The following is a 16,699-nucleotide window of genomic DNA, read 5'->3' as shown; positions in this document are numbered from 1 at the left end:
TAGGATGAGTTAAGAGAATGTGTTAATTACTGTTCATTACTGTAGGAGTTCATGTGAAGCTACTTGGAAATTACAGTCAACAGAGATGATGGAGAATATGCTTTGTTGTGTTTTCTTGTGGGGGGTGGCATTGAGATCAGAGGGACAGTGAAAGCTGAGCTGTCAAAAGTGAAACTTTTTGGCAGTATCTGTCTTTTTTTGATGAAAGTTTAATGGGAAAAGGTTCCTTAGCCTCAAATGGGGACTGATTTCTCTCATTTTGCCAAGATGAAAAAGTCACTTCTTGAGGTAAAGTGACTCACTGCAGTATGAGAAATTTTTGGTTGAATATCTGTGCTTGATTTGTGCTAGGTGTGGAACCTCTGCCAATTTTTTTCTGTTCTGAAGGTACATGCAATCTGCAGCAGGTTTGGGGCCATTTTGTCAAGTATTACTTTCTGTCTGAAGTTTTCATTAAAACATTTTAGAAGGATCTGTGTTCCTACAAACAAAGATAGATTTTTAAGAGATTGCAAGGATTTAAATCTTTTTAAGGGCTGGTTTTAAACCTGAGCAGGAGATGGATTTCCTACTTCCATTTTTTAATAAAAAACCCCAATATAAATATTCCATTTCAACACAGTTCTAATCACCATCTCTCCATCTTTCTCTTTATGCATGAAAAAGATCTGACTTAGAGGTCTGGAAGTTTTTTGTGACTGGATGTTTAGACATATCTCTGTGTGATGAGAGAAAATATGGAACTGGAGCCTGAATGTTTTAAACAAAACATTTTCCTGCAGATTATTTCCACATTTTACATCAAGTAGTTTTTGGCTTCCTTATGCAGTCATTTTTTGCACATGAAGAATTCTGTTGATTTTCAGCTTCACAGGTCAACTGGAAATGCTCTCTCAAAATGGGAATCAAATCTGATGGAGGTACATGGGCTCCTTATTCAGGTATTTTTTAGGATGCAGTTCCAAACTATTTCTGCATAATTTGTGCCTCAGAAAGAGAGGCAGTAGGGCAGGATGTGTATGCCAGCTCCAGCTGACAAATTGTGGACAAAATTTGCCTGTTCTGCCCTTACCCCAGGAACCTCCCCTGAAACTTATCCCTGTGTTCCTCAGCCTTGTACACAAACTGAACCAACACTGTATTTTTCCTATTTAATTTAGGATTTCTCTTTAATAGAGATCTTTCTACTAGCCCAGTTCACAGTGCAAATATAGGTCTGAATAAGCAGTGGTTCTGGTTTAATTTTCAAAATAAATTACCAGCAGGTTCATGGGTTAAAGGGGGCAGATCTGTTGGGCTGATTTGAGCTCTGATAAAGAAAATTTAATTAACCCATCTGAGGGATGTTAGGTTCTCTAAATTCAATACCTTTTCAGTTTTGATAATGTCTGTACCCAAGGTAACCAGGGATATTTTATTTGTATATAATAATGCTCTTCCTGAGCATAGGAACAGTGGTGGATACTCCAGAGAAAGATATAATATTTGAAGAAAGTAAAATTAAATTATCAGCCTTCTTGAATACATGATCATTTGGAGTGGCCTTGGGGACATTCCTAACCCTTGAAATATACAGCCTCTTGAAATCCTGATACCAACAGTGCTGGGGGCGAAATTTTCATTGGCTTTATGGCCTTTGAGACAGGCCTGCCAATAAAGGAGCCTGACCTCAGCTGCACCTACTGGCTTCAAGAAATCAGATAGAGTAAGTCAGACAATATCAAGTTATTATAACATCAGTTATTTTTATTTTTTTTAGTCAGTGCAAATTAAATGAGACAGTATAAAATCAGTTAGATAATACACATTGAAAGGTACTTCAGTGGAGATGGCAGTGTTTAGAAGGAGAAAGACTCTCCAGAAAGATGTAATTTCCTTTTTTTTTTTCCCCTAAATTAATTTTCCCACATGAAAGTCTTCATAGACTACCTGGGGAATTAAAAGATCTGAAATAAACTTATCTTTTAACTAAGAATAAAAGGAAAACAAAGAAGCAGCATAATTATGAGCTAACCATTAGAAAGTTCTCAGTGCTAATATGCAGCAGAGGTCAGAATACTCATGATTTATAATCTACATCAAGAGAATAGAAAGCTGCTAAGAAGGGCTCCTCTCCACAGAAGTGAGAGAATGCTGCACAGATAATAGCATTTCCTTCATCCAATGTCTCTCAGTGAATACAATAAGCTGATTCATTAGACAGACCTATTCAATATAAAGCCACTTAATATTAATACCTAAAAGGTTTAAAGCATTTTAGTGATCATCTTAGACAGAGCTATTGTTAAAAGAGAGAACTGTTTGCCCTGTCTCACATTCAGACAGAGCTCAAGAACACAAGAACAGTGGACAGACAGCATTTAACTCTCATGAAAGAGTATGATGGGACAATAGAGGTGTCCGAGTATTCAACTGTGGAGGGATAGACTGTAAGAAAATAAAGAGAGTGCAGAAGGCAATCTCACCCCTGAGGGGTTGCAGCTGTGCTAATCACCAAAGATTAGGAACAGGCCTGCCCTTAACAGGGCACAGCTGTGTCCAGTGAGGATGAGTGCTACAAAAGAGTGGGGTAGCTGGGTGAGAAGATGGCTGGAGTTTGGTGGCTGTGCTGTGAAGAAGGAGCAGTTAGTGCTGCGAGGGGAAATCACCAAGAAGGTATGGAGCTTTGTAATAAGATGAATACACTCAGTATTGTCTAAAACCCTTGTGTTCCTCTCCAAGTGTTCAGAGAGGATCACTGTCAAAGCCACAGCCAACGCTGCTCTGAAGGTTTGATGGCAGGGTAGAGTGAGCTCTCTCAATGCAGGCCTGTATCAGAGTTCTGGGACAGCAAATCATCAGAGAGCCCTCACTCTCTGGTTCTTGTGTGTGATGATAGAGTTTTGGTGACAAAGTTGGAAGGGAAAGCCACAAGGCTGCTCAGACATAATTTAACATCCTTTAGAGGTTCCCAGTCATGGCCTGGCCAGCTTGTGCATTGGTGGGGGGCAGGAGCAGGGAGATGGAACCCTCTACAGACACAGGAACCTCCCTATGGTCCACTGGTACAAGCCCTTGCAGCTTTGGGAGTAAACAGAGCTAACCTTCTCACCACACAGGCTACACAAGAGTATATAGCTGTTATAAAGATGTAAAAATATATAACATTTCAATAGACTGTGTTGCAGTGTAATGGAGCAATTACAATAGATAACCTCTCTGAATTAAATGCTCTGTTAGTGCCAAATGGAAATGTCTGTTAGATCCTTAACAGAAAATAGGATCATTTTGGATTTGTGGTGGGTTGACCTTTGCTGGAGACCAGGTGCCCACCAAAGCTGCTCTTTCTCCCCTCTTCAACTGGACAAGGGAGAGAAAATACCATGAAAAAACCCATGGGCTGAGGTAAAGACAGGGGGAGATCATTCAACAGTTACTGTCACGGGAACAGTAGATTTGACTTCGGTAAATTAATTGAATTTATTACCAATCAAATCAGAGTAAAATAATGAGAAATTAACTCAAATATTAAAAACACCTTCCCCATACCCCTCCTTTCTTCCAAGCCTTGACTTTACTTCTGATTTCTCTATCTCTTCCCCCCAGGGTGCACAGGGGAAGAGGACCACTGCCTGTGGTCAGTCTATTGCACTGTTTTCCATTTTCTGTTTCGTTTCTGTATTACTTTGCTAAGATCAGGTTTCTGATTATCTACTGACAATGTATTCAGTGGTGAAAGCTGCAAGAGATGGTACACTAATTATCTATGAAATTGCTGGCTGTGAATTTTTTGGCTCTGTCATGCTGAAATTTTGTAGGCAACAGCAGGACACTTTCAATGAAATAATACTAGGACAGGTAAAAACTGTATGCAAAGACTCCATTTGTATAATAATGTGATTGCTACCAAAATCCCTTATGAAAATTTAGTTATTACAATATCCAGGGTTTTATAGTTGAAGAACTACATGCACAAAAAAAGGTTATGGGTGATGGATCATTTGTTAACAAATAAAATGGGATTTGGGAAATGGAGAAGAAATATAAATATTCTGAGTAGAAACCAGCCATGGCTGTCATATAAGAACACCTTTGTATCCAGCAGGTTTCATTCCTTGAAGTCTGGGTACTTTAGGGTTCAAAAGCCTGATTCAAAGATGAACAGGATATTCATTAAATGCTTCTCTGACAGTGGAAAAGACAGCAATATTCTCCAAGTACCAAAAGATGGAAGTGAGGAAAACATCTGACACCATGCTTAGAAAACTCAGTGTGGTTCAACTTAGGTGTCACAGAGAGGGTTTCCCTCAGTGATAGCCAGTGACAGGACAAGACAGGAATCCACTTAAACATGAGAGAAAAAAAATTGTCTGCCCAAAGATGAGAAGAACAAGTTTTGGCATGGCAAAACACAAGTATGACCTTTGAACCTGGAACAGTTCCTTGCCATTTTTTTCACAGAATCACAGAATTAATGAGGCTTTTAGAAATCTTAAGAATGACCTTTGGTTACATTAAAGCATTCGAGCAAGAAATATTTGCAAGTTATAAAACTCAAATAGTGCCATTGGGGAGAGGAAGGAGAAAGGACAGTATGTGGCTCTGGAAAGGGAAAAGAAAGGTTTTTTTTCCTAGATGGGCAAGATAACACTTATTTAAATGTCAAAATAAAATCATTGAATATGTGACAGAAAATATTTACTAATGTGCAATTATAACTAGTCCTGGTTCAGTAAATGATCTCTTTAGTGACAAGTGTATATGTTCTGGGAAGTTTGGACCCTGATGGTAGCAGGGTCCAAGCCTTCTGAAGTCATATTTTCCTCTGTTTTATATGTTTTTGTTTCATTTGCAAGGGCTGATTTTACAGAAGTGTCTTTCTTTTTGCATTGTAATTAACATTCTTGAAAGAATATTTTTTAAATGTATCGCGACACATTGAACCAATGTACAATTTCATAGAAATGGAGTGCATTTAGCAAAATGTGGAGAAAATAACTCGCATCTTATTGTAGTTATGAAGATTGAAGGTGTCTGCTAAACATGATAGCCTGCCAAAACCCCTTTTGGAGCAGACTTGTTGATCTTGTTAATCCTGTTGACATTGAAAAAAAAATATTCTTGTGAATAACATATTTTTTAATATTTTTATGGAGGAAACACCTACATACTACAAAATGCCTACAGAGTGGCCAACTTTTTTTTATTTGTATGGGCATTTTAACTTAAATTTATAGCTGCTCTTTAGGAATAGTTTTAAAGAAATTTATAGTTTTCTCTATGTTAAAACTAGACAGATTTTAGGAATCCTACATTGATTCCTCAATAGTACTTTAGAGTACTTTGCTGGTATAACATGCTATTAACATCTTCAGGATCACTGACACAAAGTTTGAGCTCTAAAGACTAAAATCTCATTTTTTCCCCAAAGACTTCAGGGATAAGTGCTGCAATGCAGTGGTCTCCTTGACTTTGTGATATAAATTATGCTTAACTACTGTAATTTTTTTCCTCAGTTTTAAATTGAGCAACTCTCAAATCCACTTAAGAATGTATTATATGGGGAAAAGAAAAAACATATAAAGCTGTGAGATTGTGATTCATACACTGCTTATCACCTTCTGTTTTCTTCTCTTTGATGTATAAATATATTAAGGTTATTACTTAATTGAAGAGCACAGAATTAAGTCATTAACACAAACATCAAACACTCATGAGGGCTGAAATCCTTTTGTGTCTCTAGACACAAAAACATCTTTTTTTTCCCCTCTAAATTGAAAAAGAGGTGCCAGACTCTTAGTAGAAATACATAAGAAAATAGGTAGGAAGATTAGGATGCATATAGGTTCTCTGTCAGAAGAAAAGTTGTGCATACTTGCAAAATTGTGCTAAATCCTTGTGCAATAGGTAAATGTCAAACAGGTACAAGGCAGAAAATCACAGATTGTTCCATTAAAGAAATTATAACTCTGGCCAAGAACACTCAAATCAAGTCCTCTGCTGCCAGCACCAGGTACTTTACAATTTCCCTAAGCTTTATGGGAGACATGAGTGATGGGTTTGGGATGGAGTGTGATAGCTGATGGTTCTGAAGACATCTCTGTGCTCTTCCCAGAGGAGATCTTACATATCCAAACTCACAATTGCAAGGAACTAGGCATTCACTTCTACTTCTTTGAACATTCTCCTAAAATATTTTTTATTATCCTCAGAAAAGTTTCTACTGCTCAGCCTCATGAGAAAGAAATGCATTTAGACCTGGCTCAAGGCTTGGCACTGTCTGGAAGGTGGCGCAGGTCAGGTGCTGACTCCCAGCTTTGCACTGCACTAGAAGTAGATTACATACTTCATTTTTAAGGCTGTTCAAAAACCTGCTCCATTCCACCTCTCGAAGCTTCCAGCTGCAGCACTGTTCTGACAGTGGAACCTTCATTCTCTGCTGTTTTATTTCTCTTTGGAGTGTTTAATTTTGTCTCCTGTGCTTGGGGGCTTTCCATCAAACCCCAGGGGTCACCTGGAGCAGGTTGTACATAACCAGGTGTATTCTTTATGCTGGACAAGGTCTTTGTTTAGTCAGCCATGCCCTTCATTTGCTGCAGTGTACTTAAACATGAGAGACCAGATGACAAAAGCTGTTCCTCTGATGCTGAGCTCAGTCCACACTGATGTTCCTTCCTGCAGGGAAACCCTTCTCAGTCTGAGCATCTGAGCCTTAGAATTTCCTTTGATAAACAGATCATCTCTAAGTGGATTTTGATCTCTTCAGCAGACAGATTTTGTGAAGGTTCTTTTCAGTCTAACTGAAAATATTTCATATTTTATAAAACCATAATTACACAGCATTCTTATTCATTTTTTCATCTTATGGCTACTATTTTTCTGCAGAAATTGTAAATCCAAAATGCTTCAGGACAGAATTCTTTAACTTCTCTTGACTTTCAACTTGTGTTTGGGTCAGCAAATGCCAAGCATATACTTGGTGTTAAATCCAAAACAGCTTGAGGCATGCAGAAGTTTAGCTAAATATATTCAGGAAGTCTTTAGAAATGCTTTTTCAGACCAAGTTACTTGTTATCTGTGCAGTATTGCAGAAATACCCTGTTATTACTGCTACCAAAATGGTTTTAACATCTCTCAGTTGACTCAATGCAAACGCCCAAGCAGAAGCCCTGCCTTTTTTCACCAAAGGAAGTGCTAACTACTTTAATAGAACTTGAATCCACATTAACAACAGAAACTCGATGCAATTGCAGCATTAAAATACTGGAGATACTGGTCAGGTTTTCAAAGAAGGACTATAATAAGCCTGAGGGGTAGGGAGGGACAGATGAGACAGATAATTTGATCCAAATGTGGTAGATAAGGGCAAAATGTTTTTTCAAGTTCATCCCAAAGACACTTCTATTTGCATATTCAAATACTTAAGAAGCTTCTTTCTTATTATTTTATAATTAAAAATGTTTAAATTCTTTTTTCTGCAGCTGCTACCATGGCTCTTCATGGCTAGGAAAAAATTATGATGTTGCTCTTAGAACTTCATTTACTATCAATATGTGTAGGTGTATGAAAAAGATCTTTCTTTATGCATTGAAAACTGGATTTCTTAGTAACATTTCTGTGCTTCTGTTTTATGGTTTTATTAAATGTAGTTAGTAGCATAGTAATAAGAATCACCATAAAATAGTAGAATTGATTCTGAAATCTGGTAGCACATAATGAAGCTTCCAGCTTCATCTTTGAAACTGCATATATTACTTATTAGCAGTAAAGAATACAAAAATCTTTTGGTAAGGAGAGAGAAGATATGATTAGGGAAATGGCAGAAGATATTGATTATCCTTCTAATACCTGTTATTGATGTATTTAGATGCCTTCGCTTTTAGAAAGATATCTTCTGCAGTTTCACAGTGGGTAAGTTTCTATTGCACAGAAACTTTACCCTACAAAGGTTGTTCCACAAAAGTGCTCCATAAATAACTGGATTTGTAAATTCTCTCAACTATCAGCTGAAAATAATATGCATGAACCTGATGGCTTCCTTCTGACCACTTGAAACACTGTCAGAGAACGTAAATCTCCCAGTGAGCCTGAGTTCCCTGTGTAGAGCCAACAGAATAAGGAATCACATCATCTTAAAAATGGATTGGTTTCTTCTAACTGTGGGTGAAAAGGTCTCTCCTACAGGAAACATTTTCAGACACCAACTTGTTCAATGAAGGTCACCTTCTGAGTTCTAGCTTAGCTGAACATAAAGCTGAGCTGGCAATAACAGCTCTGCCCTGAGTACCTTCAGGAGCGAGTGTTTGGCTATGATTTTATATGTGTGTGTTATATTCAACTTCTCTTTTTAAAAATTTTTATTTTACTTAAATATATTGGTCTCTGTACAGTTTGGTAATTGTACATCTATTTCCTGGTCAGATTTTCTCACAAGTGGCACCTCTTTCTTTTGAAGACTCTTTTTGCAACATGAATTCAACAACTACTCTAACCAAAAGTGCACCTATACAGGTTCTCATGCATCTTCCCAGGTATAGAAAGAGTTCTGCCTACTTGTGAAGGACAAAGTTGAACTACATATTTCTGCCTTCATCTTTTTGCCTCTCAAAATTATTTTCTGACACTGGCAAAAGCATGAAGGAGTCAGTGTGTCCCTCCTGGGAGCTCAATAGACATTTGCTGCCATGTTGGCTGACATGATTTTTTATTAAATTGGAGGCATGATGAGTGTAAATCCTTATGGCTTGAGCTAGGGAATCAGATTCTTTGACTCAGATCTGTTACAGACTTGTGTACGTTAATATCAGATTAAAAAGCCCCAAACATGCAAACTGCTCAAACATAGTAATTGTACTCAATACATAAGTAATACCATTAATTCCCATTAAATTTATTTTCCTTAGGTGTTTATGAGCTTTAACACTTTTTTAATTGCAGCGGTTAATAGTATGTTGGTTTTTTTTTGTTAAAACATCAAACAAATGTAATATTTTTCCCATACTACTGCCTTTCAAAGAAGGACTATAATAAGCCTTGGTCAAAAGAAATGCTTGTGTAGAAATGTAACTATCTCAGAGGATTTACAAACCTGGAGCCAATACCACTTTTAATGCATATTAACCAGAAATCTTCTTATACTGTCTGCACATCCTAGTAAAAGATGACTATTTTTTATAGCCCCTCAGCAAAAATTTAAACAATGGCACTGAGTTTCACAAAATTCAGCACCTTTGCAAGCATTAAATTTGCTATTTAAAATTTAAAGCAAATAGTTTAAACCCTCTGATATATTGAAGCATTTAAAAATAATTCCATTTTTATAAAGTTTCAGTAGAAAGCAGCTCAGAGTAAAAATACATTTTAATAGATTTGTCAGAAAACATGAATCTAAACCAAGTTCCTGTCCAAGGAATAGAAAGAGCAAGTTATTAATAAATCTGTTTAGTTAAACACTAAGTGATCAGGTAGAATAGAATAGGTTTCATTCCCAGGTGTGTTCAGATGAAGGGGAGGCATTAAAATTACCTGTGTTAAAATTGAAAATGCAGCTGCATAAATTCAGGAGATGACAACATTATATTTTATGTAACAATATTTTTTCCCCCCAAATGAGTAGCCAGAGATGAAATTTGTTAATCTATGAGTCAGAGGGGATGCAATGTTAAAAGCAATTGCCTCTACTACTCTGCCTGGCGTTTAGTCAAATATATTTACCAAAACAAACCTCAGTGAGACAGCTATGTTTCTTTCCTTTCATTTATGTCAGCAGTATGAAGAATATCAGTGTTTTTTGTTTTCCACTTCACCAGTAAAATTGTGTACCAACAACTTTTAACAGGACACTTTTTGAAAACAATCTTTTAGCCTATATAATCAGTCACAGTCATCATCAGTAATCTCATAATGTTCCGGCACACTCAACTATTGAGTCTTCTTTTTTTCCCATGGAGCTCCCAATTTACACTGCTTTGAGAGATGGGCTGAGAAGTAAATGGAAGAAAAGAAAATAGTTTGTTTTTGTGCTAGTAGTTACAAAATCCAAAGGGTGAAACACAGGTAAAATCAGGGAAAGCCAAGGAGAAGACAAGAAGGGACAAAAGGTCAATAAGAAAGAGAGAAGTCTGCTTGGATAAAGTATTCTGTGTAGAGACAAGAAGAAACATTGGAGGCAAATCAGATAAATTCTCCCTTATTTGGAATACTTGTCTTCCAGGAGGGAGCTAAGCAAAGGCAAAATGTCCCCATTGTGTTGTATTTTCATGACAGGAAATATTTGGAGGAAATATAATGGGTGAGGATTTTTTTCTTTGTTTTGGGTTTTGAGATTTAGGTTGTCATTTGTTGGTGGGGTTTTTCAGTGTTCGTTTTATTTAGTTTGTTAGTTTGTTGGTTTTTTTTAATATTAACATATTAATTACTGTCAGCACTGACTTTTCAAGGTTATTTTTATGTAATTTTAAAAAAATTAATTTTATTCTCTATTCAAGTAAATTTTATATTTACCTAGTATTTAACTGAAATATAATTTTTTATATATTCTTACAGGCTAGTTACAGCTACAAATATGTTTTTGCAAGAAAATATTTTACAATATACATTGAGTTTAAGGTGAATTAACTATTCCCTAAATATTAAAATTTATGAAATGGAGAGTTTATTCCTTCTTTACTAGATTCCTTTCCCCAGTTCCTTCTTATTTGACTTCTCATTCATATCTTCCATTCTTGGAAGCCTGATCTAAACCCCATGAACTCTGTTGGAGTAGTAGTTGTGAGAAAAATATGCAAGAAACTGTTTTTCTACTCCATTCCAGCTGTGTATTTCTCATGCTTATTTCCTCCTCAAGTCTGAGTATTTAATAGGATTTCAGTCTATTTGCTATGCTGCTTTTCCTAGCATTTCTTATTTTCTTTCCTGACTTCTGTTCAGACTCCAAACCCCCAGCCATTCAACACCTTCTCCCCAAATAATTACAAGGGTCCAGAACTCCTGCATGCTAAATTACATTTCACTCAGGCTGCCTTTCTGCAAGCAGGAGAGGAGGAAGGGGAAAAAGCTTTAGTGTGTCTGCTGAAATTCAGTTTGAAAAATAAAACATGTGCTGCCAATAGCTGTTCTGCACCCTCAGAGCTGTGTGCATAGTCAGGCAGCTATTTGGTGTGAGCATCAGAGCCCTTCTCCCCTGCATATATTATCACTCCACTGTTCCTAAAAATATTCTTACATTTTTCATTATTTCTTCTGGTGCTGTGAAAGGGGCTGGTTCAGGAACATTAATCAACTTCCCATATACATGAAGCCATTATTTTTAGTCCTATGATGCTTTTCTCATTCCTCTTCCCTAATAATAATCCTACTCTAGCCACCCCTGATCAGTGAGTGAGACCAAAATCTGCTGCTGTTTGTTCTGGCTCCATTCCCCGTTGCCCCAGGTAGCTCCTGTCAGCATGTGCTTTGGGCAGTGCTGGTGTTTATATTGTTCTGTGGGATTTCTCAGATTTCTCAGCAAAAAATATTGCTCTCCATAAATTTTGGAGTCAATTAACTTTCATGGTTAAACTTTGCCTATTGATCATAAGCGATTGTTCTCCTTTTCTTGATCTCGCACACATAGGGAGGAATGGAGATGAGGGGGTAAGGAAATAATTAATAACAAAGAGAAATCAAAGAAAATTTTCATCATCTTTTGTCATTGGAGAACTTTGAACCTATTATTTTTAGGTTCAGTTGTATTGCTGACAAACTAGAGTGAAAAATGGCAGTGTTGCTTCTTCAGAGGTTCTGGTTTGTGAAATCCTTTGTCTTGATGCCAGAAAATAAGGCTGTTTTTGTGTCCTATGTGTATTACAAATACAGCTGCTAGAATTCAGTCTCAATAGGGTGTTTTGCTCATGTATATTTGTAGTTTGCTCTTTCTATGAGTTCACAGTTCATGTTTCATTCTATTTTGCAAATTGGTGGAACATGCTGGCTTTAAAGGAGAAGGAAGTGAAAACTTTGACAAACACTGAACTCGGATAACATCAATTAAGCAGAAGTAATTGCTGGTTGCTGTTAATGGAAAAATTGAGATTTGTATTAGAACAACTTACCTTTAGTTAATAGAACAACCATTTTTTAAGGAATATATTTTATTGGGGAACCCTCAGTGCCATCAGTAGCATGTAATTGTTGAATAGGATTTCTGTAATGGATCGTTATCTCTTAAGGTTGGTTGTTTTTTTTTTTCTGATACACTTTTGATTCTGCAAAGTGACAATTGGCTAAATCAGCCTGAAGGGAAGAAAAAAGTGATTCAATTTAATGGAAGGACATATCTTCTTCCAAGAAAGATGAAGGCCATTAGCCCCCACATTAATGTGGTTGTGCCAAAATCCTTTTAACTAAAGGTTCAGAAGATTTTTGTCCAAAGATGCCCAAAGAGCTGATAGCAGCCTAAGAATGAAGTCTGAAGGCAAAGCCTTTGAATCCACCTTTTCTTGGACTTCTGTTGAGGTAACAACAGCTGAATTCATACCCACAACTTATAGATGGGAACATCAGCTTATTCTGCATAATGTTTGTTTGCAAATGTCTATGATGTTGTGCTTGGCTGTATTTTTGACATATTCTTTGTAAAAAGTAACAAACACTTGCTTCCTCAGTACGATCATTCCACCAGGGGAAGAATGATGATTTTGATGTGCTTTATTGAGCATGCAGAAAATAGCTGTGGGTTTGTCCTTTGCATATGCTCACACAGGAGAGAAAAGGCATTGCTCTGAGCCTCTCTGGTCTCTCAGTAGCACAGTACTGTTAGATCAAAAGTGGATTCTTAGCCCTGCAACCTTTTTGCTAACATTACACAATGAAAGCATCTGAGTTGACATGGCTAAAATGCCTTGATGGGTTTTCTTCTCTTATCATAGATCTCCATACACATTTAATTAATATACTCTATCACTGTTCTGAATTAAATGCTAGCATGTGATGTCGCCTCTGCTTTGCAATACACAACATTTCATCTGTCAATTGGCAAAAAGTAAAGGTGTTCTCTAAAAATTTCATAGTAAAAAATACAATGAACTGCGTAGCACCGCTGTCTTCAGATTACCCTTTCAATCAACTGCTTTTGAGAAGCAAAGTCTTTAGGACAGGTTTTCTGTTTCAAAGTCCTAATTCTGATACAAGTTTTATATTTTTGACTTTGAGTTCAGTGGAAGAGAGGGCAGGAGGGGTGGGAAACAGAATGGGAGAAAATTATGTAGCAGTCCTCCAAGGAGCTAGTAGGGAACAGTCTTGGATAGCAGTGTTTAAAAGCTTATGATGGTTAATAACAATGAGAAGGGAAGGTCCCTTCTTGCTGACATGGCTAAGTGCTTGATTGTCACCCTGGTTCTTTCCTTTGGAAAAAGTAAAATCCCAGGATATCCCAGACTGAGCCCAAGCAGCTCTTGTAATATGTTATCTGCTTACCAGGGGAATCCTTGGAAGACTCTTGAGACCTGCCCATTTTTAAGGTTTACAGAAAGGGCTTTTGGATTTAAGACTAAAGACTGGATTGTTTAGATTTCATTATGCCTGTCTAAATATTCTGGAATCAATAAAAAATGTGGCATCTCAAGCTATGCTAAACTCTGTCAATATTTGGTATAAATAAATGTATAAACACCAGAAACAGACAAAGTAATCGAAGCATATCTGGAAGGGAGTGTTTATTGAGCAGTATTTTGTGTTACTTTTAAATGTTGAACCAGGGCACAAAAATATAAAACTTTTTTTACTCTGTGTGGTACAGGTAATTAATGGAAACCGTGATGCATCTGTTACTAACCTGTCCTAGAAAGGTAGTGCAGCTGTTCCTGCTAATGTGAACCTTTTGGCAAGGTTAAGGGTAGAAGTTCTTGGCAAGACTGAAGATTATCCACTCACAAAATTACCCCACTGAAGAAACAATATTATGGAGTAAACTTTCAGGGAGAAAACAGATGCTGACAATGTGTTGATACAGTGCATTTTGTGCTGTGGCCAAGAAGATAAAAAAAAAAAAAGAGTTCCTGTCTTAAATTCTGGACCTTCATTGAATTCTTTTATTTGCATAGATGAAATTCTTCAGGTTAGCTGGTGTTAGGTTGCTTCTACCAAATGCCAAAGCTAAAACTCTTAAATAAATTTTATAGATTTTTAACAAGCCCTGCAGGCCTCCCATCTCAGTCAATAAGTATGGGATCCATGGTGATATATAGTGAGTTACAGAGCCTAGGCTAGGAGAATTACATTTTGAAATCAGATCTTCCCTGAAGATTTCTACAATTGATTATTTAAAACTTTGTTATCTTTCTATATATAAAAAAGCTGCACTCAGGAGTTATTACCTTCAAGAGTACATGTTTAAAGGCAGAATGTTTGGAATTTTCAGATTCTTTTTGAAATAGCAACTATTTCTGGCTTTTCAAAACCTTTCTGAAACATTCTGCAGTAAAGACATTGGAAAATGTCTTCCAGTAGAATTCAGAAAATGTTTTTTAATGCTTTTTATTTTCTATCTGCATGGTGTTGATAAAAGTGATAGTGTGAAAAAATGAGAAACCTTAGCTCTTAACTGACCAATCTGTAAATGGAAACAGAACCAAGAGTGGGATGGAGCAGCAGTGCTCATCTACTTGCAACAGCTGCAGAGAGCCCAAGCTGCTCTTCTACTTCTCTGTATGGCAAGGCCAGATCTGGAAAGAAAATATCAATTTCTCAGTGGTTTTGTGCCTCTCTTATAGAGCCCAAAGCAACCCCTCTCTACTCAGCTACTGCAGTTTCTGTCCTGTGTGTTTTATGGAATTTATCTGCCTTTAGACTGGCAAAACCTCCTCTGTTTTGTCTGTAGAATCACAGAATATCCTGAGCAGGAAGGGACCCACAAGGACCATCAAATTCCAGCTCCTGGCCCTGCTCTGGACAACCTCAGAACCCCAACCTGTGCCTGAGCATTGTCCAAACGCTCCTTGAACTCTTGGGTTCCAGTTCTCAACCATGCTCTGGGTGAGGAACCTTTTCCTAATATCCAACCTGAACCTCCCTGAACTGCTTCATGCAGTTTTGGTTCATAGAGACTTCCTACTGAGAAAAACAAATTCTGAAGCCCACTCCTAAAAATCAGATCATTGAAGTTTACTTTCAAGAATATTACTTATTACCAACATTGCTTTTCATGCAGAAGGGGTTTTCTTCTCTGCTCTCTTTCCTAACCTGATATTAGGAAGACCTGAAGATTCAAATCTCTTTTCCAAGCAATACTGAAACTCAAAATGTATTCTTAGCCTGAAGTGTTGAGTGTAAATGGATAACTTTGGCTGTGCTAAGGTGCTCACTGAAGTCACCAGAAACTTTTTCTGAATTTTCAAAGTTTTTTTGTGTCAAGCTGAATCCAAGATAAAATGCCACAATAGTGTTTTCAGAAAATTTGAGTGATGGAGGTTGACAATGTACCTGTATTAAATATGTGTTGTATGCTGGTCCTGTGTGAAAATAATGTAAATGTAATATAATCTATTGTGAAGTATAAAGACAAAGTAAAAACTTGACCTAGGTGATCAAAAGGTGATCAAAATCACTCTTTTCATCCAAATGATTGTTTCCTCATCATAGTACAGAGTTCCCTCATTTCACAGTTCATCTATAGAACATCTGTCTGTGACCTGCACAACCAGGGTTTACTGTGAGCTCAGCACACCTTTCTGGGACATATCATCTTTGGTGTATTATCTCTAATTCCACAGATGATGTGAAATGTGGAATAATTAATATTTGATCTTTGCTGATCATGATAACGCATTTATTTCTACAAAGATGTACAAAGATCTGAATAGATGATTTTTCACAATTCTTGCAGAACCCTTTATTGTGAGTCTGAGGTTGAAGATATCTATCACCCAGCCAAAAAGATGACTGCACTCTAGTTGGTGAGGATCTGGCCATCCCTGCAGTAGCTTGCTTAAGACAATCATAATTTTATATGAAGGTGCTTGCAAGGGCAGTGAAATACTGAAAAAAAATCTTCAGGAGTTTGCTAGGGCTGTTGTTTACTTTGTCCTCCCTTCTGAGTGGGTTGGTGAAATAAAATTGTGAGTTTGTTAATCCACTGCAGTAGTTCTTGTGCAGATAGTACATCTCTCATCAGGGCTACTAAACTCATTTCCAAACCTCTGCACTATTGCTAAGCACATAATAGGTATTGCCCTTGCCCACAGCTTTCTACTGCCACTTTGGGATACTTGGAATATAAATGCACTGAATGAAAACTGATACTTAATATTTAAGATGCTTTAAAGAAAGGAACTACAGGAATGTTAAGCATCATTATTAAGCAATAACAACTGAGTTGCAGGCCATTAACCCAGTCAGTCATTAATCCCAGAGAAGTCTTCTATGCTGAATTTCTGCTGTTAATGTTTTAAGCACGGTGCAGAGCAAATAATCCATGTCACAGGTATATTGACTCCTTAGTGGGTGCTGCTGTTATTGTATTGCTTGCTATAATTGAGGTGAATATTATCTTCTCACTGCAGCACTAGTGCTAGCCAGTAAAGGAAGGAAAGAAATGTTTTCTAAGTGTTAAATCACAATATGAGGAATATCTGCAGTCCCCATGCTCTAAGGAAAGGTACATCAAAAGAGTGTCTCTCCCCAAAGATGGGGGCTTGGGCAAAATACCAAAGAGGTTCTTTGTCTGCAAAGCATTTCTCTGTCA

At 37.1% G+C, this 16,699-nt stretch overlaps 1 long non-coding RNA gene across 1 annotated transcript; it reads left to right on the top strand.

Moving 5' to 3' along the window:
* Positions 1-2,607: 2,607 nt before the first annotated feature.
* Positions 2,608-16,098, top strand: LOC132079814 (uncharacterized). The gene is made up of 3 exons (XR_009419467.1): positions 2,608-2,655; positions 14,837-14,991; positions 15,842-16,098. It is a non-coding gene; the product is annotated as an uncharacterized LOC132079814 (long non-coding RNA).
* Positions 16,099-16,699: the final 601 nt, after the last annotated feature.

Source organism: Ammospiza nelsoni, chromosome 15 (assembly GCF_027579445.1).
Source record: "Ammospiza nelsoni isolate bAmmNel1 chromosome 15, bAmmNel1.pri, whole genome shotgun sequence".
In the NCBI taxonomy this organism is placed as follows: Eukaryota; Metazoa; Chordata; class Aves; order Passeriformes; family Passerellidae; genus Ammospiza; species Ammospiza nelsoni.
Note: the sequence above shows the minus strand (reverse complement) of the source record. Positions and strands in the feature narration are given on the sequence as shown.